The sequence below is a fragment of the Canis aureus genome, chromosome 12, assembly GCF_053574225.1.
Source record: "Canis aureus isolate CA01 chromosome 12, VMU_Caureus_v.1.0, whole genome shotgun sequence".
Lineage (NCBI taxonomy): Eukaryota > Metazoa > Chordata > Mammalia > Carnivora > Canidae > Canis > Canis aureus.
The window spans coordinates 54,168,861-54,196,725 of NC_135622.1; the positions used below are offsets into that span (position 1 = coordinate 54,168,861).

General features: G+C 40.1%; 1 long non-coding RNA gene across 1 annotated transcript in view; it reads left to right on the forward strand.

The window, feature by feature from the left end:
- The window catches only part of LOC144324715 (uncharacterized), a 77,041-nt gene that overhangs the window by 672 nt on the left and 48,504 nt on the right, over positions 1-27,865 (forward strand). The gene's annotated exons all lie outside the window — the stretch shown is intronic.

Sequence of the window (27,865 nt, forward strand, 5' to 3'; positions counted from 1 at the left end):
TTAGAATCACTTGGGGGGACATCAAAATAGATGGGTCAGACCCCATCAGAGACCAATTATATAGGAGTCTCTGGGAGAAGGCTCTGCCTCTGGTACTTTCTAAAATTCCCTAGCGGGTCTTAATACATAGCAAGGGCTCAGATGAACTCTGGTGACCCTTCTAACTCTGAGAAGTTGTGATTTTTGAGGTAGGAGAGGGGCGCTGGCACCAGGATGGTGGGAGAGACAGAGGTCTGGGACAAATTTCGTCTTCAGAGCAGTTGGCAGCCTTGGGTAAACTACTATTCCATTTTGAACTTCGCGTCGGTGCATTTCCCTGGTCCCTTACCTTGTGTTCAGCTAATCAATCAACATGGAAATTAGGCAGCGTTTCTGTTCATGGTCACGTGTTCTTTTTCTTTATAGTAAGACTCAAGACTTTTTTTTTATCAGGAAGGAACTGCGGGGCAAGGCTCATTAAGGTCATGAAAACTTTGAGAACACAGTGAAAGTTATGAAAGTGTTGAGGAAAAAGGACATGCAAGTATGAAACATACTTATGTAATTATATATTCTGTAATATATAATATACAGTACATGTGATATATAATCACAGTGTAAATATGCAAGCAATACCTCATTGCTCTTGGCCTCAGTGCACATTGCAGATACTGTGTCTTTTTACAAGTTGTTTTGTGGCAACCCTGCTTTGAGCAAGTCTTTTGGCACCATTTATCCAAGAGCACCCGCTCATTTATTGTCTCTGTGTTGTATTTTGGTAATTCTCCAAATATTTTTCAGCTTTTCCATTATTATTATATTTGTGACGGTGATCTGTGATCAGTGATTATGAGTCGCTCAAAGTTCAGATGACGGTTGGAATTTTTTAGGAATAAAGTGCTTTCATTTTTGTTTTAAGATTTTATTTATTTACTTGAGAGAGAGAGAGAGAGAGAAATCACAAGCAGAGGAGAAAGGCAGAGGGAGAGGCCCCCTCCCTGCTGAGCAGGGAGCCTGATGTGAGGTTCGATCCTAGGACCCTGGGATCATGAGGATTAGGACTTGAGCTGAAGGCAGACACTTAGCTGACTGAGTCACCAGATGACCCAATAAAAAGTTTTTTAATTAAGTTATATACATTGTTTTTTTCTTAGAGACAATGCTATTGAATATTTAATAGACTATTGTATAGTGTAAACATATTTTTATATGCACTGGGAAACCAAAAAATTATTTGACTTTCTTTATTGTGATATTTGCTTTATTATGGTGGTCTGGAACGGAACCTGCATGTGTGTACACACACACACACACACACACACACACACACACACACACAGTTTGCATACAGCTCTGGGTGTCCTTAGAAGCTCCAAGGGCATTGGCTCTCAAAATAAGCAGGCATCAGAATCACCTGGAGGGGTCAGGAGCACACAGATTTATAGGACCCAGCACTAGAATTTCCTCTGTTGAGCCTGGAGTTTTGCATTTCTAACAATTCCCCATGTGATGCTGGTATTGCAGATTTGAGGAGGACACTCAGAACCAACCGATGCCCTCAGCAGCCTCTTTTCTAGTCTTACCCTCCTCTACTGTAGGTGCGCAAGTTTAGGTACAAAGCAGTCACACAGCAAGCTCATGGCAGAGCTGGCAACGTCAAGTCCTATCCATTTCAATCCAGTGCAGCTCCATTCACCTGCCACAAGCCAGGGGAATAAGGCAAGATTGCTGCCACTGACTTAAAGATCCATGAATAGTAATAATGAAACTCAATGTGACCATTGTCAAAAGACATGAGTGTCAATGAAACATCTTCATTATTTGGGCTAGGGTGGAGAAAGGCACTCAGTGAGGGCTTGGGGGAAGCAACTTAGTTGAGTTTCCTCTGGAAGGAAGCTTGGGGGGGAGGGAAAGAAGTCCCAGCCCCTGAACATCTTATATGTGTCCATACACTGCTCCCTACTCTGTGTGTGTTTTGCTCTTTAGCCTTGTTGACTTCTCACAACAATAGGTGACATGACACCAAATTTACACAAGCGGAAATGAGATACTGTGTTCCTTCCAGGATTGTACTATGGATAGAGAAAAGAAAAAAAAAAAACTTTGTAATTTTGTTCTGGCTTTGTATATATATGCCTCATTCATAGGGACATAGTAAGTCATGACTGGATTTCTGATATTCCAAATACAAGGCGCCCTTCTGTTAGGCTTGCTTTCCATGGGGGGGTGGGAGGGTGGGGTGAGATGAACTGATCATGCGAGGGAGGTGACAGTGGGGACTGCAGTTGCAGCACGCTGGCCCACCTGGGGACCTACCTTGTCACCTGATCCTCTCTACCCCAGGACAACCAGGGCTCGGGTGGGCCAGAGATAGTAGTGAAGAGTCACAGGAAGCAAATGCATTTGGTCCAAGGCCTGCATGTCCATTTCATGGACCAGGAGGTTGGAGGCACTCATAGAAAGCCAGATTCCAGGAGGAAGAGTGAGCAGAGCCTCTGTTTGAGGGATTGCAGTCGAAATCACTGTAGGTTTGTGGGAGAGAGGACAGGCGGCAGAGCAACTAGAGTAGGGGACATTGGCCACACCAATGGTGTTCTCCTTTTTCGTTCATGTTAAATAATGGCAGCTGGGGGACTGTCATCTTGGATTTGGCAGAAGGAAATTATTCTGTGCTTTGGTCTGGGGTTTCCTCTAGGTGTTGAGGACTGGGCTTGGCATCTCAACATCAGAAACATTGAGGAATTACAAAGACAGCTCCTGCCCCCTGAGCACCAGGACACGGGTCTGCCCGTCCTGTTGTGCCCCAGGTTCCCCCAAGGGACTCTGGGCAGGCTGTGCCACCTCCAGGGCTTCAGATCCAGTCAAGGTTATCTCTGAAGGTCTCACAAGTCTGGACTTTCACAGTTCTCTAAGATAGAGCGAGGTGGCCCGTGGAGGAGCAATAGTGAGTGAAGGGGAGTCTCCAGGAACAGAATGTGCCTTTGAATTCAGGTTGACGTCGCAGGCAGTGGCAGCATTTCTGCACCTTCGCTAGCCACACGAGTGTATCCACACAACTAGAAAGAGAGCAGATGCCGGTGTCAGTGAGGTGAGTGTGAAAATCCTGGCTCTGCCACCTGTAAGCAAGCTATTTGATCTCACTTATCTTTCGTTTTTCTCACTTGTGAGAGGAGAAGCCTGTAAAATGGAGATAGTAAGCACCGACTATTTAGAGTTGCTTCTAGGATTAGACGAAATAGGTAGACACTCATTGTGCACAGTGCCCAATAGAAGACCAGGAGTTCAAAAATGCCCTGCTTGTGATGCTGTGCTGCTCTTAGTGGTATGATGCACCACAAATCTTACTACACCTGCTGCTGACCTTCTTCTTCTTCTTAAAGATTTTATTTATTTGTTTGTGAGAGACACAGAGAGAGGCAGAGACATAGGCAGAGGGAGAAGTAGGCTTCCTGCAGGGATCCCGATACTGGACTCAATCCCAGGACCCCAGGATCATGACCTAAGCCAAAGGCAGACGCTCAACAACTGAGCCACCCAGATGCCCCCACTGCTCTTCTTACTACTCTTGCTCTACTCCTCCTCTTCTTACTACTTCTGTTTCCATACTACTCTTACTACTCCTGTTACTACTATGGTCTAAAGATCTAATTAGAGGGCATGAATATAGTGATGAGTTAGAACTATTTCCTCCTCCCTGGAAGCTCACATTCTGACGGTGTTGCCCAATCAGTGTATAAGGCCAACTGTGGCAAAGGCTAAGAACAGACCAAGAAAATACCCTGGGAGTTTAGAGATAGAAGGTACTTCTGCCTTAGGTACCAGACGAGCCTCCTTGGGGAATCTGCCTTCAAGCCCAATGGATTTGGACTTGAGTGATGAAAGTATTCCAGGGGGAGACTGCACCTCTATGCACAGCCCCCTGAACACACACCTGAGTTAGGTGTAGTCTGCACTGCCTTCCGTGTGATGAGTCCCATTCTAATCTGCCCAGATTTCAAATGCTTCAGCTGGGCCCTTTTCCCACGTGGCATTCAGCTCAAGACACTTAGAGAAAACAGATAAATAGGTCAGTGGCATTACACAGATCTTGTTTATTTCTTTGTTGGCTGGGCTATTTGGTGAGTTCATTATTCCCTGCAGAAGAGCCCACAGAGAGCAAGGCAGGGTCCCCAGAGAGAGTGGGGTCTTTGGCTCAGCTCTCCAGCTGCCACTCCATGAGGCAGGGGGGTGCTGGGTGGCATGGGGAATGGGGACAACACACGTGTTCCTGGTTACAGTCTCCATGCTGGTTTCACGGTTACATCTTTGAAGTCTTCAACAACCTACTTCTGGAGCTTTCACTTAACTCGTGTATCCATTTGTTCCCTCAATGAGCTTTTACCGAGTACCTGTTACGGTCACACCGGTTATTTAATTGGATGTAGCCTTCGCCTCCGTAGAACTCACAGACTGGAGGAAAAAGAAATAATTCTAAGAGTGGGAAAGCAGAGACTGAGCAATGCCCACGTTGCTCTGAGTGTCCAGAAGGGGGCGCCTAACCCAGCCTAATAGGGCAGTGGATGAGGGGAGGCTCTGAGGCCCTCCTGGCTGGGGATCATTTCCCCTAAATCTCCTCTTGCAATCCGTGCTCCATGCTCCTGGATTAGGCCTTGTGATGTCTGACATCCCACCTGATGGGACTGCCTCATCGTGGGGCAGTCATTCCTCTGCCCCGAGACTTGATTTTCTTAGTTGTAAAAAGTCAATGTTGAACACCATTGTTGACTCCTCTGACCCTGAATTCTTTGAAACCATGATTTTGATCATTATTTTGCTCTTAAGAAAAACAGCTGCATGATTTTTGTATGACTGTGAAATCTTTCTTCAAAATGCTCCTTTTTGCATCCTCGTGAGAAGCTGGCCCCGAGGTAGATACTGACAGTGCATGCAGCCCTCTTGTCATTTAGTCTTTGCTAAGAGGCAGTGTCTTCAGAAGCCAAATGAGGGAGGGAACGAAGGGATCTGATTCCGGTGGAATCACACCTTGTGAGGGCTGTGGGCTGTCTATTTAAAAATGATGAATTAAATTTAATGAATATTCCCTCACTAGATTTCTATCCCTATTAAGTATTTTGCAAGATTTTTATTACTTGCTAAGAATCTAAGTTATTTCCTCTCATTTTTCTTGCAAAGGATGAGTTCAATATTTCAGCTGTTCTCATTTATTGTTAATTCTCTTTTCCCACTCATTTATTAGAAGACCCATTTTTCTCTGTGGTTTATCTTTTTTTCCCCTAAAGTGTTTATAAAATCCTTTCTATCTCTTTTACCACTTAAAAAAATTACTCATCCTTTTTTATTACCTAAATCTTTCTGGTTTGGCCTTTAGCTGAGCAATAATCAAATTCTCTCTTTTATTCTTCTCCTTTTTCATGACTAAACTTCTTTAAACTCATAATTTTCCAACTCTCTCTGCTAAAACTATAATGACAGTTTCTATTTTTACTCCAGATGGAATGGAGCTGAGATTCCATTCACTTTAATGGAGTAAACTCTCATTGGGCGCCTACTAACCGATGTATGTGAAGTGACTGGCACAGTGTCAGGCAACACAGTAGGCACTCAATTCATGCCTATGTGGTTATTACTATTTCCAGACCTGTGTGCTTGTTGACCCTAAGTTACAAAGATGGAGAAGAAATGGTCTATGTCCCTGCATAAATCCTGGCAGTGACTCTCCATCACCTCCTTGAGAAGGTCAAGTCCTTAAAGTGGAACCCAAGGCTGTAAGTGACCAGATTCTGGTCTTCCTCTTGACCTCTAGCATCACTTACTGTCTCCAGAGCCACATGCGAGTGCAGACTTGGCTTGGAGATTCAGCTCTTTTTTTTTTTTTTTAAAGATTTTATTTATTTATTCATGAGAATGCACAGGGAGGAGAGAGAGAGAGAGAGAGAGAGAGAGAGAGAGAGGGAGGAAGAGACAGGCAGAGGGAGAAGCAGGCTTCGTGCAGGGAGCCTGATGTGGGACTCAATCCAGGGTCTCCAGGATCACACCCTGGGCTGTAGGCAGCACTAAACCGCTGAGCCACTGGGGCTGCCTAGAGATTCAGCTCTTACAGACTTTGCATATGGTTCATATTGAAGCATGTAATGGCTTCTTTCCTTTCCTCAACTCAGCAGTACTTCCTCTTGGAGTCTTCTCCTGATGCTTGTTTTCTTGCCAGAATTCCTCTTTTCTTCTTCTGTGCTGTTTTCTATACCTTATGCATACTTCTGTTCTTATATCATATTATGATGGTTTCAAAGTTTCCCTCTCTCTCTCTTGCTAGATTTTGTGCTCCCCGAGAGCAAGGCTTCTCCTTACTCAGATCTGTATCCCCAGTCCCAATTTACCACTGAGAAAATTTTGTGAAGTTGATAATACTGGACACACATAGAGTTTTTGTTTTCAAAGTAATGATGAAGTGATTGAATACTTAGAAGAGAAGGAATTCTTTATTGACACAGAGATTTGGGAAGATTTCCTGAAAAGGCATGGTGTTTATAAGCAAACCATGAAAGAAGAGTAAAATTCCAGTGGTGTAATTTCACAGAGTAGGACATGCCAGATGGAGGGACTACCTGTGTAAAAAAGAAGGTAAAAGTGGTAAAATTCTGTATTTTTGTTTTTTGGATCATAATAAGGCTTTTCATGTGGCTGGGGCAGGCCTGTTTAGTGGGACAGAGATGGTGTCATTCATGCCTTTATTCCTTCCACAGATATTTGTTTCATGCTCTCGATGTTTCTTAGAAGGCTGGAAAGATAGGCTCGGTCAAAGAGGGCATCTTGAATATTAGGCTGAAAAGTCCCAAGGACTGGGGAGAGGAGAAACTGAACAAACGGGTAGGAGGTTGTATTTTCTGAAAAACTGACTGGATTAACTTAGTCAGCATTTTTTGATAACTTGAGCTTGGAGCAGGCTCAGCTTTTGGCCATGGTCTGGTACAGAGAAGAAGGTAACCAGAATTTTGTCTCAAAAAACTTTCACTTCTCTCTCTCTCTCTCTCCCTCTCTCCTCTGTCTCTCCTTTTTAGAGATCCCCTTTGTTGTAGTATTGTCTCCCTCTCTCATTTTATAACCTGTCCTCTTGGACCATTTATCAGCCGTCAAGGATAACTTGGTGACGATTTGACCCACTCTGTCCTCCTTCTAAACTGGATCTGACTTTATGGAATGAGATACCTACTTTGCTTCCTGAAAACAATCAGCAGGTGAGAAAGCCATAGATTTATAGCTGGGTCTCTTCCCAGGCCCCTGCAATCACAGGTTCCGTGTGGTCTCTTTTCTAGGGTAAACCTCTGTCTGATACATGGGCTGGAAAAAAAGTGTGATCTTGCTTTTGAAAGGACTTTGAAATAATGGGCAGAAGTATTTTGAAAATATCAACCACACACATCTAGTTCCAAGTTAAAACTGGTTGTGATCATGTCAAGGCATATTCCTTTTTAAAATATTGGGTGGTAAAATCAGCAACGTTTCTCCTGAAAGCTCCTAAATGGCCTATCAACACAACTGCTAGTGAAACAGGCGTGGAAAATAATCTCCCTGAAGAGCCCGTGGGGCACTGAGCCTGACAATGTTCTAAATGGCAGCTGCTACAGGTGATCCAGCCACAAATTTAACCCTTCTTGATTTTTATGTAACCCAAAACTGAAACATTAATCTGTACTAGGGAGAATTACATGTTCATTCAGTCACTTGACATTATTTGGTGAATATGTTCTGCATGCAAGACATAGAGCTACTGTTACCCAGGGACATGGACCATCTGGACTGCACAGAGGCCTCCCAAGCCTGTCTGGATAGCTTTCTTTGACTCCATTTTTTGAATCTAGGCTGGGCCTGGGACTGCTTTACCATAAGATGTGGAGAAAGTAATGTTCTTGGGCTTTGAGTCCAGGTGTTAAGAAAGCTTGATAGCTTCTAATTCTTTCTTCTTAGAACACATGCTTTTGGAAGCACTGAGCTGCCATGTTAGAAGTCCAGCTGCTGTTCTGGGGAAAGCAGGTGGGGAGGAGAAGCCCTGAAACTGTGTATGAAGACAAGGTGCCCAGTTGTCTCAGTTTCCCAGATGACTCCCTATTAGCCATTATGTGACTGAAATAGCATCAAAGACCCTAAGCAAGAGCCATAGAGTTATCCCATTGAGCTCAAACTACAGAACTGTGAGAAATAATAATATGGTTGATGTTTTAAACTGCAGAGTTTCAGGGTGGTTTGTTATGCAGCAACAGAAGAGCAGAACAGTTACTCTAGTTTAGAACCATTTCTCCTCTGCTTTCTGCTACTTGATGGCTTTCATGGCATATTTTCATAGATGGATCTATTTCATAATGACCTTCCATGGGAGGCTGATCTCTCTAGCATCTTCCCGAGTCTTACTGGGAAAAACTACTCCATGTCTTTTTAGAAACACTCATATTTTTATGAGTTTCATATTTCTAGATTGTTTCTTAATCTTTGTTTCTCAAGGAAGAGTGAGACTACATTTCTTGGGGACTGGTAGGCATATGTTGGCATTTAACATGAATGATCTGTTTGAATTTGTACAACATCAATAAAAAGGTACTCCTTATTTATCTCTGGTTTACAAATGTGAAGACTGAGCAAAGGTTAATTAAATTATCCAAAATCCCTGAGATGAGAGGCAATGGAATGGTCTTCTGATTCCTCTGGTTCTTTTAAATCTGGAACGTAAAAAAAAAAAAAAATCTGGAACGTATTTCATCAGATCAAACTCCTACTGTTTCGAAAAAAAATTTGGGACCTTTCATCAGCACTGTTCCCCATTCCAATCTGGCACAAGCAGGAAAGTGTTCACCATGGAGCTTAGGGATATGCCATGAAGGGCACTTAACTCTCAATCCTTTCCAGGAGCTGAACTTGTACCCCTCACAATGGAGCCACTAATGATGCCTTCTCACCCCCAAAGATCAAACTCTGCTCTTTTTAAAAAAGATTTTATTTATTTATTCATGAGAGACACAGAGAGAGACATATGCAGAAGGAGAAGCATGCTCCCTATAGGGAGCCTGATGTAGGACTTGATCTCAGGATCACAACCTGAGCCAAAGGCAGGTGCTCAACCCCTGAGCCACCCAGGTGCCTCCAAACTCTGCTTTTTAATCACCACCATCTTATTGAAACTGTCATTTCTTCGGAATTAAAAGATCTCTTCTGAAGCCAGTAATTCAAATTTCTTGATGCTAATGTAATGTGAAGCCCCAAGAGGAGCCATCTTGACCAGGAGCCCATGTGCTGAAACCCTGGCATCCAGTCCCCAGTCAATGTAATATTCAATGTGTAAAAAAATATGGAAGCAAGTTTCTGAATTAGTGCTTCCTCAATAAAAGTTATTGTGGAGTTTCAGGATCATTAGAATAGGAATAGGGTGGATATGAGAGCAAGAGAAAGAGCAAGAGAGAGCGAGCAATCAATATTTCATTATAATATCTCCAGAGGTTTCCTAAGCAATGGATATGGGAGAAGAGAAGCTTTTAAGAAGAAAAATGGTGCATATAAATGGCTCAATAATAGAAGTGTTTTCACATTTTACTTAGAGAAAAACATAGTGTACATTTTAGCAGAGAAAAGTGGATATTTAAATAATTTATCAAACTTTTTTCCTTAGGGAAAATATAGAGTAGTAACATCTCCATCATTCTCCAGAAAGTGATACTTTTTTTTTTGTATCTATAAATAGAAAAGTTCCTAAAATAGGAAAGGCAAGAAAAGATGCTGGTGAAAACATTTAACCAGGGATCCAAAGACCTGGATTTGTTTCCAGATTTGCCACCTGCTACTCATACGACATTCGATGAATTTCTTCCTCCTTCCTGGAGAACTTCATTTTTCCTCGTGTCAAATGATGGGTAAAATAGGAACTGCATAGGTTTTGGGAGGCTTAGGGCTCACATATTATCACTGCTCACCTCTCCTGACTGCCATAGAGGCCCCTGAGATATTCCCTCAAACTTCAGGGTCTTCAGAGTTGGACTTGGGAATTCTGATCTAGATGTCCTTGCCTTTCTTTCACATTACATGAGCAAACTTAATGCTAGTTTTTACAAAAACATGGAATATTTATGTTAGGAAGCTTATAAATTATCAATAGACTCATTATTGTTAATGAACTATCCTTTCCTGTGGTCCATCCTAGAGGTGTTGAAATGGGGTAATGTTTCTAAGTGGCCTGCAGACTTCCATCTTAATGGTCTACAGGTTTGGGGTTCTGTGCCTCTTGTACATCTAGTAAGGTCCTGCAAAATCTAAAGAGAAGTTTCCATAGTTGCAGTGCTGACACACTGTCAGTGCTCCATGTTTTGCTGGGCTATTATAAGACACAAAATTTAAGTCAAAATAAATGGCAAGAGAACCCTGCAGTGTTTTTCTTCGCAGCTAATTGGCTTGTTATGCTTAGGATGGGCTTCCAGATATATGTTTGGGAGCCATCCCCCCTAACACTGAAGGAAGATTTGTTAAGTGCCAGAGTGTAGGAGGGAGAATGACTAAGGGAAAATGAAATTGCTGTGAAAAACAATAAAACTGCTCTTAAGTCTCAAGCAATAAATTATCACATTTGAAAAATATTTAACAGAACATGTACTAGGTTGGTGTTGAGAATGTAATGAACCTTGATGGGATGAATATAGGACTGTGTCTTAGCTGAGCTGAAGCAAGGTCTCTATTATGATTAATTTTAAAAGATTTATTTATTTATTTTAGAGGGTAGCGAGAGAGGCAGAGGGAGACAAGCAGACTCCATACTGAGCTGGAAGCCTGTTGCAGGGCTGGATCACAGGACCCTTGAGATCATGACCTGAGCTGAAATCAAGAGTCAGACCCTTACCTGACCGAGCCACCCGGGAGTCCCTCTGTAATTTTTGAGGAGCAGAGATAGGCTACATTCCCTTCCCACATGTCCTAAAGAGCCTCCTAGGAAACCCTGAATTGGTGGACTGCTAAGACACAAGGCTGATTAAGGTAAATTCATACTGTGGTGTTAATGGCTTCATTTTTCCCAGAATATTTTTGTTGTTTTGTTCCTAGCTGCTTTAGTTTTCTATTTTAAATTTAACTTCTTACCAAAGTAATATATTTATATAGTTTAGAAAATCAAAGAGAATAAGAAGCCCTATAACAGCCAACAACAACAAAACACCATTCCTCATGGTGCCCCCTCATCTACATTTTTGAATCTTGCTTCTCAGAACTAACTTAACATTGTGAACTACTTTTGGTATTTACCTCCTGATTCTTAAGTACTATGCTTATTATGCCATTTTTTGAAATGTCAATTCATATATTGTAAGTTGACATTCTACTATGGAGCTAAGGACTTGTACCCTTATAATTCCTCTCCATGCCCTAATTTTTGGTTATTAATCAGTGTTTATATCATTATGGTCAGATAAATATTGTTCACAGATGAGCCATGTAGTATTCTATATTTCCTTTTCTGTACAATTTTTCATGTTTCTGTGAATGATTCGTTCTTTTTTTCTATTTGCTTAGTTATCTAGGTACTTGTCACTAAATTTTTTCCAAACTCTTTAAAATACCTAAACATGTCTCAACGCAGCCAAATATATCAGAACATCAGTTACAAATTTTCAGGTTCTGTCAGAAACATTCTTCTGTTGGCCCCCACACTCCTGCTCTTCTCTGGATTGTATAGTTGGCATCCGAGGACTTCCTTTCCAATCATCAGGGAAATTTCTTAATCTTCAGCGTATTAGATACTCTGTTCACTGGGCCCCATATATTCTGCTTTCTTGGTTTGCTTTCTCATCTTGGTGGAGTGCATCTTCTAATGGTTTATAAGATAGACATGTATGAGAGCTGTATATTTTTTGAGTCTACAATTCTAAAGTTAATTAAAAAAAATGACATCCATAGAGTCCTAACTTTTAGAAATTAAGAAATACTTTCCTAAGTATTTTCTGGATACTGGATAAAACAAAAACAATTTTGAATTAAATTATCTAGAGAACAATGGCTACTTTGTATCAGTCAGAGCTCCACCAGGAAACAGAACTCTACTCAGATGGTTCAACTGAATAGATCTGAGTAAAGTAATGATTTATAAGCTTTCAGCAAGGTTAAAAGAATGAAGACACTCATGCTATAATGGGAAGGTGTTCTCACATCAAGGCTTTAACTGACAAAGTGAGGAAATGTGTTAAGGACCCCAGTGTGAGCTAAAGCTGTGGAAGAGTCTCTGCATAGGAGGAGTGTAGCTGCTGCCACTGCAAGAACTGCTGAGATGAACAAGGAGGCAGTAAGGCACAGCTTCTCTTACCTGTCCTCTGATTTCCTGTTGATGCCTCCCATTGGCCACACCCAACTGAAATCCATTCAGCAAGAGGATCTAGGTGATACAGCCCAATAGGGAAGGGTTCCAGGAGCAGAGAGAGATGGAAGGGAGCAGAGAAAGATGGAAAGTAAACCTGCTGAGTGTAAATGGAGAAAGACAGCACATGCTTCCTGCCAAAATTATGAGACATGGCTAAGGTTGAACTCAAATAAAAATTTATAGCCTCAGACATATTTATTTTATTTAAAAAAATATTTGAGAGAGATCACATGCCCTGAGGGGAGAGACAGAGGAGAGGGAGAGAAAAGTCCTCAAGCAGACTCCCTACTAGGTGCAAAGCTCAATGTGGGGCTTGACTCCAGGACTCTGAGATCATGACTTGAGCCAAAATCAAGAGTTGGACACTCAACCAACGAGGCCACCAAGCAGCCTCTCCAATATATTTGTTTTAAAGATGACAAAAATAGGGCATCCTGGGTGGCTCAGCAGTTTAGTGCCTGCCTTTGGCCCAGGGTGCGATCCTGGAGTCCAGGATTGAGTCCCACGTTGGGCTCCTGGGATGGGGCCTGCTTCTCCCTCCTCCTGTGTCTCTGCCTCTCTCTCTCTGTCCATCATAAATAAATAAATAAACAAACAAACAAACAAATAAATAAATCTTAAAGATGACAAAAATACAGAGATTTCTGTCCAGCCTAAAACATTAGAAAATATAACAGAAGAAACTAGGAAGAAGAAAATATTAAAATGAATCAAGATAAAATATTAAAGACAAAGGTTGGAATCAATGTAAATAGCAAAACAATAGTAGAAAGGATGTGTAAACCCAAAAGTAGTTTTCTTAGAAAGACCAGAAAATGGATGAATGCCTTAGAAATCTGATGAACAAAAACAGAGAATAAAAATACTTAAAACTAGAAATGAAAAGGTGATACTCGCATGGAGGAGAGACTGAGAGGACTATTACATGCAACTTTATTTTTTTTACAAAACTCATAGTCAAAACCAACCCTAGAAGAAGGTAGAGAACTTGAAAAATTCAAGTCTGTAAAAAAAAAAAGAAAGACATCAGAAAGAAAATTAATGATCAACAATTAGAAAAAAAGCATCATGAGCAGATGGCTTCACAGCTGAATTTTATCTAACCTTTAGAGGACAGATGATCCTCATGTTAATTGAATTATCCAGGGCTTTAGAAAAAGATCTCTCCAATTCGTTTTGAGAAATGACCATAGTCCTTGTACTTAATCCTGATACGGAAGGACCAAGGGGGAAATAAAAAACGGAAATGTTAGACAAGTTTTAGGAATAAAATTGCTAGAAGTCTAAATAAAATTAAAAATTGGGCAGCCCGGGTGGCTCAGCGGCCTAGCGCTGCCTTCAGCCCAGGGCGTGATCCTGGGGACCCAGGATCAAGTCCCACGTGGGGCTCCCTGCATGGAGCCTGCTTCTCCCTCTGCCTGTGTCTCTGCCTCTCTCTCTCTCTCTCTCTCTCTCTCTCTCTCTCTGTGTCTCTCACGAATAAATAAATAAAATCTTTAAAAAAAAAAAAAGAAACTAAAATGTGCTTCACGGTAACCCAGCTCCTTTTAATTTTGAGAAAAAAAAATGGTTTGAAGCACTTTTATCTCCATGGTCTTCATATGTCTGTGATACCAATTCCATGCGAACTATTTTCTGCACCAGGTTTGTTCCAGTTTATTACCAGGGACATCTGCCCGGCGCCCCAGCCCTGTGCTCTCTGCCTTTTCATGTCTCTCTGAAAGTGGCGGGGAAGAAATCCACAAAAATTCAGATGTGGCATCTTTATGCGAATGCAGCTATTTTGGAATCATTCTTTCCCTTGAGTTTCGAATCTCTCTGGGAATCACTTGGCAAGAAAGAAGGTGGTAATATTTGTAGAAGTTGGTAACTCTAATCCTTTTCTAAAAAAAAAAAAAGAGATGTGCTGCTAATAATCTTTCATTTACCAATGGGTATGTTTGAAGCTGACGTCTAAGGCATTTACTCTAGTTTTAGTGCCTGCTGTTCTAAGAGAACATGATTCCCAACTACCGTCGATGGTTTTGACTTCACAACTTCCAGTAAAAATAATTTTCAAGTTCTTATAGATAATGCGTAGGTAATACCCTTATCAGTAGAAAGTGCTTAGGACTGCTAAAAAAAAGTCAGAAATTGTGAAATATGCCATATGTTAAGGATTTTTTTTTTTCCTAAGGCCATTTGCCAGTATTGAGATAGGGTTTTTTGCTGTGTGGAAGATATGGAAATTTATATCTCACATCATAATACATTCCACTTCCTTGGTTAAAAATCTTTCATTATCTCTTTTGTAAAATGAGTCTTTGGGCTCTAGAGAACAAAAACCTTAGGAGCTGTGAAGAATGGATAAATTTTCCTTTTCACAGTTTCACCCTCCTCCCCTCATCTCCCAAATGTGGGGATTCAGGAAAGATTGGTATTGGCATTTGCAAACAGTGAGTCTTCTAAGGAACAAAGTGATTTCTTTGGAAGATGATGTCCAGAGTATGTACACTATTCCATTTCAAGTAAATGGCTTGAAGTACTTTTTTTTTTTACTTTAAATATAATTTTGTCAATTATTCCTCAATAAAGCTGGGGTGTGGGGGGACTGACCTTGCAAACTTGAGTTTGGCTGGCTCCAAACATACCTCACTCACCTATAAAACCACTCTTTGGTATTCATGCCCACTTTCATTTTGCAAATATTTTTTTCACCAATTATGCCATGCTTCTGTTGGACTTTGGAAAAACAGCATCCAGGTGGTATATATATCTCAAATTTTTGAATATATATATATATAGATATATATTGATATATATATATCAACGAATATATAGATATATATATTGATCACTTACTGTGTGCTAGACTCTGTTCTAAATAAAAAATAGAGAGTTATAGAGGAGGAATATTTTAGATAATATGGGGCATGTGAGCAAAAATCTGAAGTAAGAGAGTGAGCCATATGAAGCTCTAGGGAAAAACATTCCAAGCAAAAGCAACAGCATGGAGTAAGGCCCAGAGATGAGAACAAGTCAGAAGGCCAGCGTAACTGAGCAGAACTGAGCAAGTGGTAAGAATGAGATCTGAGAACTAGCCAGGAGTTGAATCAGATGTAGAACTTTATAGGCAGTGGTAAAGATTTTGGGTTTTGCCCTAAATTTTCAATGACTTTCAACAAGGGAAGTAATTGAATCTAATTTATGTTTAAAATATTACTTGACTGCCGGCTAGAAAGTAGACTAACGGGACCAGGGAAGGGGAAAGAGCAAGAGTGAAGATAGGAAGTCATTGAAGAGGTTGCTGTAGTCATCCAGAGGAAAGATGAAGAGGGCCTCAGGCCAGGGAGGCTGCTTGTGGCCCAGCAGAAAGACAATGGTGCTTTAAGGGATACTAGTAAGGAGGCACCTACGGTGATCCAGGGAGAGTTGGTAGGGCTTGAGTCCTAGAGGTGGGGTGCTGAAAAGTGATTGCTCTCAGGAGGTATGTCAAAAGAATGTGCTTGTGGGAAGGAGAAAAAATGAGTGGGAAATATCAGAAAAGGAGACAGAACATGAGAGACTTCTAACTCTGGGAAACGAACTAGGGGTGGTGGAAGGGGAGGTGGGAGGGGGGTGGGGGTGACTGGGTGACAGACACTGAGGTGGGCACTTGATGGGATGAGCACTGGGTGTTATTCTATATGTTGGCAAATTGAACACCAATAAAAAATAAATTTATAAAAAATTAAAAACTGAATAAATAAAAACTTTTTAAAAATAATAAAATTAAAGTTCAAAAAAAAAAAAAAAGAATGTGCTTGTGGATTTAATAGTAGATGCTAAAGAAAGAAAAGAGCCATGACTACCTAGTAGTTCATTACTTTAAAGTGTGTATTCTGGAATGATCTTAGTTTATTCAGGACTCACATGCAAGTAGGTACACATGTTAACATCTTATGATTTTAAAATATTAGTGCAACTAATTATGTGGTTTCCTTAATGAAATGACTCAGAAATTTATTGACCATCTAATTTGTCCAGGTGATTTCATGTTTGTTTTCCTTACAACCTAGCCTATAAGGCAATTTCCAGAAAACCATTTACACATTATGAACCTCAGCAGGGCCATGTAACATAGTCAAATTCACACATCCAGCAATTGGAGGAATTACATTTCTAATCTCACACATGTTCCACTTCCCCTCATCTGACAAGCTTGGAAATTGAATCTGGGAGGGCTTTCCCTCCCAGGCCAATGTATCTGTTCCTCAAATCTCCATATATGGTGAGAGTGGGAAGTCTATACCACTTTTATGGATTTCAAAAAACACAGTTATATTCTGAGCAGGAGTTAGGACTTATTCTGGTGTCAAGGAATTCTCTTAATTCCTGTGTTTCCATAGGATGTCAACCTTGAATTCAGAGATGTTCAGCTTTGATTTTTTTTTCTTTTTTTCTTTTTTTTTTTTTTTTTTTTTTTTGCTGAGGGATATGTTGAGTCAGTTGGTTCAGAAAATGTTTCCCTTCAGAGTGTTTATAGAAAACAAAACCTGTTTTTGCTTCAACGTGGATGGAACTGGAGGGTATTATGCTGAGTGAAGTAAGTCAGTCGGAGAAGGACAAACATTATATGTTCTCATTCATTTGGGGAATATAAATAATAGTGAAAGGGAAAATAAGGGAAGGGAGAAGAAATGTGTGGGAAATATCAGAAAGGGAGACAGAACATAAAGACTGCTAACTCTGGGAAACGAACTAGGGGTGGTAGAAGGGGAGGAGGGCGGGGGGTGGGAGTGAATGGGTGACGGGCACTGGGTGTTATTCTGTATGTTAGTAAATTGAACACCAATAAAAAAATAAAAAAAAAAAAATAAATAAATAAAAAAAAAAAAACAGTAACAGTTTAAGTGGTGGATGAAGGAGACATTAGTTGAGCAGCTATAGTGTGCAGAGTAGTAGACAGAGGCTGCCTAGATATAAAACTGGTTGCCTCTGGTCTTACCAGATAGTCAGGCTTAAATAGATCATTGTCAAATAGATTATCAAATTGAGCTGTAAGAAAGGTACACAAAACGTCCTAAGAATTGATAGGGTGATGGATGCACCTGTGATTAGAAGGATACCTCCTTGAGTACACCTGTGATGGGCCCTTCTGGGGCAGGTAAGATTTGAGCAGGTGGTGATGGAAGTCAAAAAGGGAGCCTAGGGGCATATGGGTGGCTCAATCAGTTAAACATCTGCCTTTGGCTCAGGTCATGATCTTGTAGTCCTCAATGAGCCCCAAGTCAAGCTCCCTGCTCCATGGGGAGTTTGCTTTCCCTTTACCCCTCCCTCTGGTTTGTGCACTCTCTCTCTTTCTCACATTAAAAAAAAAATCTAAGCAACAACAACAAGAAGGGGAGAGGTCAGAGGACACTCCCTGAACACAGGCACATAGGAAGGAAAGTGTGGGAACATTTAGCACAGAGCAAGTCCCCACTCCTCATGTGATTCTTGCACTCTGCTCAGAGCTACTCACTTTGACCTCAAACTCTATTTCCAAACCTTTCCTAGTTTTCATGCATCTGACCTTAGAACTGGTGTTCTCATTCATGTCTTCACCATTCTCTTGGACTTGACACCCAGCTACATTTCTCTGGCTTTTACTTTAAGAATGGATTGTCCTTATCACTCACATTTTAGACTCTTGCTTTACATTTTTATGCAGTGACCATCCAGGGAAAATAGCTTGTGTGACCTAGCTCAGCTCCCAGAATCCCACACTTCGGTACAAGTCTTCCTGCTGTTCCTGTCCCTGGGCTTACTCAGTCCTGCTGGAGAGAACTTGTTAGGTATGTAAAGAGATGGCATTCTGAAACAGAAACAGCTAACTTAATACCTTGCAATTGTACAATTCTTTGAGAACCGGAAGAGCCAGCAAGAAGGCAGGCCAGATTGTGGAAGCCTTTAACAGCAGATAAAAGGTTGTTTTTGATTTTACGGACAAGGAAAAGCATGAAGATTTGTTAGCAGAGGAAAATGCCATCAGTATGGAAATGGTGTGATGGAATGGGGGCTGTGTGGGCTGGGCAGGGGCGAGCAGGAGCCTTAATCTGTGGAGAGGAGGTGCTAGCTTCTGCAGGTGTGAACACAGAACAGGTAGGAGTTAGTGACCAATTAGAGATTGAGAGTGGGGAAGAGGGAAGACAGCAAGGTGCTCAGTCTCCTGGTGGGCGTCATCGCTGCTATGAACGAACAAGAGATGCTCTTGCGTGGTGGGCAGCCCTCCCTGCCCTGTGCTTCTCATAGGCTTCTCTAATACACCATCTACACAAACGGGGGCATTCTAGAGCACCTATCATTTTTAAAAAAGATGTCAATCCAGAGTGCTTTATTCAAAAAGATTATGAAATTTCATGGGGTTTCTAAGTAAGGCTGGGCTACGACAAATTTGTTTTCCTGTCAATCAACTGAAGCTTAAATTTCCTTTGGGATCATGTTTATCTACCCAGATCTTGCCTCAAATAAAACAAAGATTGTGTCCTCAGCTGCTTTTTATTTTATAGAACTCTGCAGTTTTGCAGGAAATACTGCTTTCCTGTTCTGGACTTGTCTGAAACAGAATAGCCCTTAGGCTCCTGAAATTAAAAATAGCTAATATGCATTTACCCAATCTTGGGATGTTACTGAGTTTTCATCGCTTTTTCCCTCCTTCATTTCACATGCTTTTCTCATTTTATTCATCTTGGTCATTGTGCTTTGAAGAAGGTGAGGGCGAAAAGGGAGGGTGTTTGGGTTAGGATAAGCCAATGTGGGTACTGACTCGAGGTAAGATAGAGTGGCCCGGAACTATTGACTGAAGTTATATTGATATCTGTAGGTACATCTATTCATTTCATTTTTCATTGCCAATGGGCTATAGTCCTCTGCTAGGGAAAAGTTATAGGGAAGGGAAAAGACATAGTCAACAAACAGACACATCCACAGATCATAATAAAGGCTCCAGCGGAGTATTGTACAAGGCAAATGAGGAGGGGAAGCTGCAGGCTTGCTGCAAGGCTTCATGCAAGAGATCATTTGAACTGAGCCTCAATTATTGAAAAATCAGGAAAGGAAAAGGCATTTCTGGCAAAAGTAACAACGTATATGACAGCACGAAGGCTCGAAAGAATGAAACAATAGAATGGTGACTACTATGAGATGAGTATATTGTAGATGGTTTGAGAGGGACAGGAAGACAGGAGGAAGGACAGGAAGAGAGGCAGGAGTCGAGGTGGAATCTCTGCTTGAGGTCAGGCTGTGTGTGGTCTTTGACTACCAGCCCAAGGAGTCTGGAGCTTCTCTCAAGGGTAATGAGCTCTGTGGAGTGTGCTAGAACCAGGGCTGACATGCTTTGTATTTTAGAAATCTGCTCTGGGCTGGGTAACTTGATCTCATACTTCAATCTTACTGCCCCTGTTGCTTTTATATATAACAAGCTTCTTAGAGGATGTTGCTGATTCTCTTTATTTCTTCACTGCCCATTCTGTCCCATTCCGTCCCATTCTGCTCTTGGTTTTCACCACTCCAGTGAAGCTGTTTGTGTTAGGATTACCCAATGTCGTTCTAATGGCTGCTCCTTTATTTGTTTTCATTCTCTTCTTAACAGTAATCCACATGGTTGTCATCCCCCCTTCCTGGTATACTCTCTTCTTGTCTACCTTGACTACAGATTCGTCCCCTCCTACATCAGACTTTTGCTTTTCCAATTTCTTTGCATGCTTCTCTTCTCTCTGACTTCTAAACGTAAGAGCCTTTGAAGGCTCTGCTTCTATACTGAAAATCTCTTTACAGGAGGCTTCATCTACACCCTGGATTTTAACTTCTGGTGTGTATGTTGATGAATCCCAAATTTATGTCTCTAGTCCTTGTGTATACACTGAACTCCAAACTCATCAATTCTAATGCCCTTTGGGCATCTTCCTGTGAATGTCTAATAGACGTTGAAACAGAGTTCTTGATCTCCCTCCTCTTTTATGTTTATAGTTCTGTATCTCAGAAAAGGACATTATTATCTTTCTAATTACTTAATCCCAAACCCATGTGTAGGTATAATCCTTGATATTTTTCCCCCTTTCTCTCACTCCTTGTATCCTATCCATTAGCAAATCTCATCAGTCTACTTAAAACAAAAACAAAAACCTTAATTTTTTAAAAGAAGTTTTGGGTTCACAGCAAAATTAAGAGGAAGTTACAGAGGTTTCTCATACACTTCCTGCCTCCTTGGGTGCATAGCCTCTCCCATCAACATACCCCACCAGAGTGGTACATTTGTTACAGTTGATGAACCTACATTGATACACCATATTCATCCAAAGCTCATCATTTACATTAGGGTTCACTCCTGTCATACGTTGTGTGGGTTTGGACAAATGTATAATGACATGTTTCCCTCAGTATGGACTCATGTAGAATATTTCCACTGCACTATAAAATCCTCTCTGTTCTGCTTATTTATCCTTACCAGCCACCCCCCTTCCCCCCTCCCACCGCTTGGCAACCACTGATCTTTTTACTGTCTTGCTTTTTTTCAGATGTCATATAGTTGGAATCACAGAGTATGTAGCCTTTTATGATTGGCTTCCCTCAGTAATAGGCATTTAAGATTTCTCCATGTCTTTCCATGGCTTGATAGCTCATTTCTTTTCAGCACTGTTTTAGTACTATTCCATTATCTGGATGTGTCACAGTTAATTAATCTGTTCACCTACAGAAGGGACTTCTTGGTTGCTTCCAAGTTTTAGCAATTATGAATAAAGCTGTTATAAACATCTGTGTGCAGGTTTTTGTGTGAACATAAGTGTTCAGTGCCTTTGGGTAAGTGCCAAGGAGCATGATTTCTGGATTGAATGGTAAGAATATGTTTAATTTTATAAGAAGCTGCTAGCTGTCTTCCAAAGTGGCTGCACCATTTTGCATTCCTATCAGCAATGAATAAGAGTTTCTGTGGCTCTACACCCTCACCAGCATTTGCTGTTGTCAGTGTTCTGAACTTTGGGCAGTCTAATAGGTGTGTAGAGTTATTTCATTGTTGTTTTGATTTGCATTTCCCTGATGACAAATGATGTGGAGCATCTTCTTATAGACTTCTTTGCCATTTGTATATCTTCTTTGGTGAGGTTGTTTAGGTATTTGCTTCATTTTAAAATCAGATTGATTGTTTCCTTATTGTTGAGTTTTAAGAGTCCCTTTGTATATTTTGGATAATAGTTCTTCATCAACTGTGTCTTTTGTAAATTCTCCTCCCAATCTATGGCTGGTCTTCTCTTTCTCTTGCCATTGATATTATATTTCGCAGAGCAAGAGTTTTTATTTTTTAAAAATACCTTATTTATTCACTAGAGAAAAAGAGAGAGGCAGAGATATAGGCAGAGGGAGAAGCAGATGCCCTGCCCGGGGCTTGATGCAGAACTTGACCTCAGGACTCAGGATCATGACCTGAGCCAAAGGCAGATGCTCAACCACTGAGCTATCCAGGTGCCCCAAGAGTTTTCAATTTTAATAAGGTGCAGCTTATCAATTATTTCTTTCATGGATCATGCCTTTGATATATTTAAAAAGGAGTCACCATATCCAAGGTCATCTAGGTTTTCTCCTGTGTTCTCTTCTAGAAGTTTTATGGTTTTGTGTTTTACATCTCAGTCTGTGATCCTTTTTGAGTTTATTTTTGCAAAGAGTATAAGGTCTATGTCTAGATTCATTTCTTCGCATGTGTATGTCTAGTTGTTCTAGAATCATTTGTTGAAAAGATTCTTTGCTCCACTGTACTGCTTTTGCTCTTTTGTCAAAGACTGTATTTATGTGGGTCTGTTTCTGTGCTCTCTATTCCATCTCACTGGTCTATTTGTCTATTCTTTTGCCAGTATCATATTGTCTTGATTAATGTGTCTTTGTAATAGGTCTTGAAGCTGAGTAAATGTTAGTCTTTCAACTCTGTTCTCCTTCTATATTTTGTTGGTTATTTTGCTGTCTATATAAACTTCAGAATTAGTTTGTTGATATCTTCAAAATTAGTGGGGTCTTAATCTGAATTGCACTGTGTCTATAAATCAGGTTGGAAGAACTGATACCTTCTAGATATTGAGTCTTCTTTGCATGAACATGGAATATCTCTTCATTTATTTAGACTTTTGCTTTTGTTTATCATAATTTTTTAGTTTTCCTCATACAAATCTTATATATATTTCATTAGGATTGTACCTAAACATTTCATTTTCTTGGCTGCTAATGCATATGGTGGAGTATTTTTTTTTAAGATTTTATTTATTTATTTATTTATTTATTTATTTATTTATTTGAGAGAGGGAGGCAGAGACACAGGCAGAGGAAGAAGCAGGCTCCATGTAGGGAGCCCGACGTGGGACTTGATCCTGGGTCTCCAGGACCACACCCTGAGCCGAAGGCAGTGCTAAACCACTGAGCCACCCGGGCTGCCTGGTGGTGTATTTTTAATTTCAATTTCTACTTACTCATTGCTGGTATGTGGGAAAATGATTGGCTGCTGTATGTTAATCTTGTATGCTACTACCTTCCTGTATTCACTTATTTGTTTCAGGAGGTGAACATAAGTTTCGGTGAACAACAAAAACAGAAGGTTTTGTTATTGTTGCTGTTGTTGATGCTTTCAAATTTTTTACATACATGATCATGTCATTTGCAAACAAAGCCAGTTTCATTTCTTCCTTCCCAATATGTATACCTTTTATTTCCTTTTCTTGTGTTATTGTATTAGCTAGTATTTTCTGTACATTGTTGAAAAGGAGTTATGAGAGGGGACATCTTTGCCTTGTTCCTGATCTTAGTGGGAAAGCTTTGAGTTTCTCATCATTCTACCTTTAAAAATACATCTCAAATCCTTTCATTTCTTTCCATCTCTACTACCAGCTGAAGTCTAAGCTACTTTTATCTCTTGCCTCAAGATTATTTTGACCTTCCAGGCTTGTTACCATCTCAATTCTGTTTCCACTCAAAATCTGAGTATTTTCATACATAAATTATATCGTGTAATTCACTCATTTTAAAGTAGTTCATGAAATCTCACTGAACTTGGAATAAAATCTCAAATCCAAGACATGGCCTTAATGTTCTATATAATTTGAATTTAGCCTCCTGTCTGACCTTATATCTTCCCCCTCTCGCTTCTTTTCATACTCTCCAACCACCAAATCTTTTTTTCTTCCTCTTTTCTCGGTGCCTTTGTACTTACAGTTATATCTTCCTGAAACTATCTTTATTCTTGCTCCTGCACGGCTGAATTTTCTCATCATTCAGCTCAAATGACATGTCTTCTGAGAGACCTTCCCCAGTTACTAAATTCACTAAATGTGAATTTCCAACTACTTTGGAATAAGCTAACCCTCCTTATTTCCCTCAGAAGCACTTGTTGGTACTTAAATTTTTATTTGTTATTTTATTTACTTTTATTTATTTTTTCCTCCTCATATTGGAATGTAAGTTTCTAAAGAAGAAGTCTGGGCTGTCTTGATCATCATAATGTTTTTAGAGTTGGGTCAGAGTATGCACATAATAGATGCTCAGTACATTTTTATTTATTTCTTATTATTTAATTACAAAATTATGTCATTTCACTCAATTCTGTGGCATGTTTTGAAGATAAATGTTGACCAGAATAGAATTTCTGTCCTTTCTCCTATCCCTCAGCCTGTCCTTTCCCTCACTGTCTCTAAGGTGAATGACCACAATTCTGATGTCCAATTCCAGGATTTCTAGTGAGTGTGCATGTGAGACGGTGGGCACACAGGAGTGACTTTTCTTTCTACTGTGGCCTGAACCTCTCAAGCCCTTTCCCCAGCTGCTACATTGCTCCAACATCATAGTTAGATGATGGTGCTGGTGTAAGATTCAGGGTGAAGGGAGTGGTCCCCAGAGTCTTTTAGGGCTCTTTATGTTCTGGCTTTGTTTGCAAGATAGCTCTATGCTGAAATCTGAGCAGAAGCACAATTCTTCATAAAAATCAGTACTTTGAGTTCATCTTTAAATGAAGCCTACCATTACAAAAAGGATAGCTGGCTGGACCAAGATCTGGGCATCCTGGGCTCCAAGGGAACCTGTGTTCCATACTGGCAAGAGTCCTCACATCTGCACTGGGTGGATAACCAGTGCTCTACTCTGATGTTGTATTTAAATTCCTTCACTTTCTATTATCTAGCCTTTTAGGGGGAAGGTGGAGGTCTCTTCCGAGGTTGATCCATCCAAGGCTATGTCACCGGTAGTGGTGGAGCTGGTGTAAGAATTTCTGTTTCTTGACTCTGATCTAGTGACTTTTTTGCCCCAACATTCTGCCCATGAATGTTGCCTATATGTCATTTTCCAGATTTTTTGTGTGTGTGTATGCATTAGCATCGTTTTGATTTCCAAGCTTATAGCAACTTTGATACAAGTATCTGTGTTGATGACTTTTCTTGTGTATCCTACATGTTAAAAGGAGGTAAGAGTAAGCAGAAAAATAAAGGATTTAAATATTTGAAACGTATTGTTCAGGTTAAGTGAACAGAATATAAACTGCAACACTAGGACTAAGTTTGTGATGCCTTTATTTAATATCATCCTACCTTTGCAATATTACAAACATAATGAAGATGCTTTCTGGAGAAAATAGGCACACATTTGCAAAGGATAAGAAAATGCTTATCAAGAAGAGATGTGTATACACCTTGTAGCTGCTTTTCATCTTCTTTATCCTGACTAAGCACAAAATTACCATGTCTTTCAATAGAATCTTTAATATGTAAATGAAATTAGACAAAGGCTTAAGTTGACATATTTTATGCACATTTTACCAGTTACATACATTTTCACTGCTGTGCTTATGCCTACTATCTCCCCTTGTGAAGTCTAATTTTAGATTTTATGTAGGCGCATATTATCACCAGGAGATGCAAAATGGTTCACATAAACAATAAAATAACAAAAGTGTGGATGGGCAGCTGAAGAGAAGCAGACAACACTGATTTGGTTGTCTCTGGACAGAGTATTAGAACATATTGTTGTATATCTGAGCATTATCATTAACTAAATTTATCAAGCTCCTACTATAAGCATGTCATTTTTTAATGGCTTATTCTTTCTCTGGGAAAGGCACAGCTCTCTCCCACAACTCTCTGAAGGGGAATTAAAGGCAAAATGTAGTCCTTAGGAACACGTTTAGGCTGGGATGCTAGATGATGAATAATTTAGTGGAAAGAGTGATTAAACTTCTCTCTTACGCAGAACACATTTTGGATTTTTTTGTTCCCTTGATAATTTCTTTTTGAGGATCACCTTACTCTCTCTTTTACTCCATGCAGCTGGCAGCAGGGAAATTTCCTATTTGAGAAGACCTTCCTAATGGCTCCAGTTTGGAATGCTAAGTATGGAACTCTGGAAGAGGAGGAATCAGTAGTTTAGGCAAGTTTCCTCTGCTTTGGGGAGAGATCTTACCTTTTTCTAGGCTCATCTTTCTGTGCCTCCTCTTACAATGATAACACTATGAGGGTGAATTTTGGGGTATGGGTCTGGGGAAATGATTCTAGGAGGCTATTTAGTCATGTTCTTCATCTAGAAGGGAACAGTGAATCCTGGTAGCTCAAGTGTGGTTCAGTGTTTATGACAGGATTAATTACTGAGATTAGAATAAAACTTTGGGTTTAAGATCAGAGTTGTTACTTTCATTAATTGCAACTAATACGCTTAGCACACATTGAGCTGAGCATTGCAGCCAGTTGAGTATGGTGGTGAGGAGGACAGGTTATAGATGGGGGAAGCGCTAACATAATGGAAGAGCAGTAGTCGGGGGAATTATTCTTCCTCCTTGTCTCCTATCACCATCAGAGCATAGAACATTTGTACATTCTTCTTCCACCCTCATCCTCACCTTTCTTCTCTGTTTTATAGTTACATGTATTTAATTTCATTCTGGCAGGTTCCCAGTTATCTCTTATCCAGATTGATCTGGATAAGATCCCATTCTCCAGTATGGCAATTGGCAACCTTTTTCTAGTAAAAGGCCAGCTAATAAACATTTTGGGTTTAATGGAGTGTACAGTCTGTGGTGTAACTACTCAACCATGCCATTGCAGTGCCGACACAGACATGAATAATAGGTAGATGAACAGGTGTGGCTGTGCTCCAGTAAAACCAAAACAGGTGGTAGGCTGGATGTGGTCCACAGGCCCTAGTTGGCAAACAATCTAGTAAGTTCCTCAGAAAAGTTTCTTAAATATGAGATTTTAAATGTTCATGATTGTTCTACTTTAGACTGGATTTTTTGAAGTGGAGTTTTGAAGGTCTGGATTGTCTAAACTCTGGACTGGGTATAGAATCCTTGGTTTACCCTTTTTCTCCCTTGAGTCTTAAAATATTTTTTCACTCTTAATTTTATTTCTATGCTGGCATTTGAGAAATCTGATGCCAACCTGATTTTTTTTCCTTTGTAAATAATTTTTTCCATTGCCCTGGAAGCCAGAAAATTCTTTCATTTTTATTTTTATTTTTTTGGCCCTAAAATTCAATAATTCTCCTAGAATATGTCTTAAAGTTGAATATTCAGGGTAAATTTTCCCAGTTACATTGTGGGTATTTTTAATATGAATGTTCAAATCTTATTTTGAAAATTTTCAATTATAACTTTAAATATTACTTCTGTTCCATTATTTTCTTTTTCTTCAAAACCACATTATACATATGCTGGATCCTCTTTGATTATCTTTGATTATCTTTTGGTAGCTTTGGAGTCTCTTCCTTCTCTTGGTTGTTTGCATTATTCTCTTCAGTGCCTCTTGTATTTTCAGCAAAACCCAAGCACCCCCCCCCCCGTTTTTTTTTTTTACCTTATAATTTTTTCTTATTGCTGAGGTTCTTTTGTCTTTTTCTTCAACTTCTTTCTTAAGTTTATTCAACAATTTTTATATATTCATTTTTTATCTAGAGTTTTGAATTTCTAGTTCATAGTGTTATTTTATATTTACCATTGTTTACTTAGCTTCATGCTCATCTATTTTTGTTTTTCTCTACTTTGGGTGCAATTTAGAGAATATTTAATAGAGAACTTTTGGCTCTCACATTTTATTTTTCTCTTACAGGGATTCCATATGCCTTTTGCTATCTTTTCCTGTGTATTCTAAGGGGCCTTAGATTTTCTGAAGTAGCAATAATCTGTGTATCTAAGAAGAGATTTGGTGGAGTTGGGCTACCTATAGATTTCTTTGTTCAAGAATTCCCTCTTGTGTGTATTAAAAAAAAAAAAAGTAATGGCCCTTTTCCTTTCCTTTTGGGTATGTGTGCTATTCAGTAATGTCTTCTAATTCTGTAATATTCTTTTCTTTTCCTTCACTACCAAGTCTCCAAGGGATGGCTTTTCTTGCAAGCTGGTTCCCTCTTCCCTAGACTTAGTGCTTTCCCAAGATTGACACCTTCACACCTATATACTTTCGAGTGGTTTCCTCTAGGTTGTCCAGTAGTTGGTCCACTTGATCTTGGTCATTTTATTGGTATTCCCTTGTTTAGAATGGCCCCTCTTCTGAGCATGGT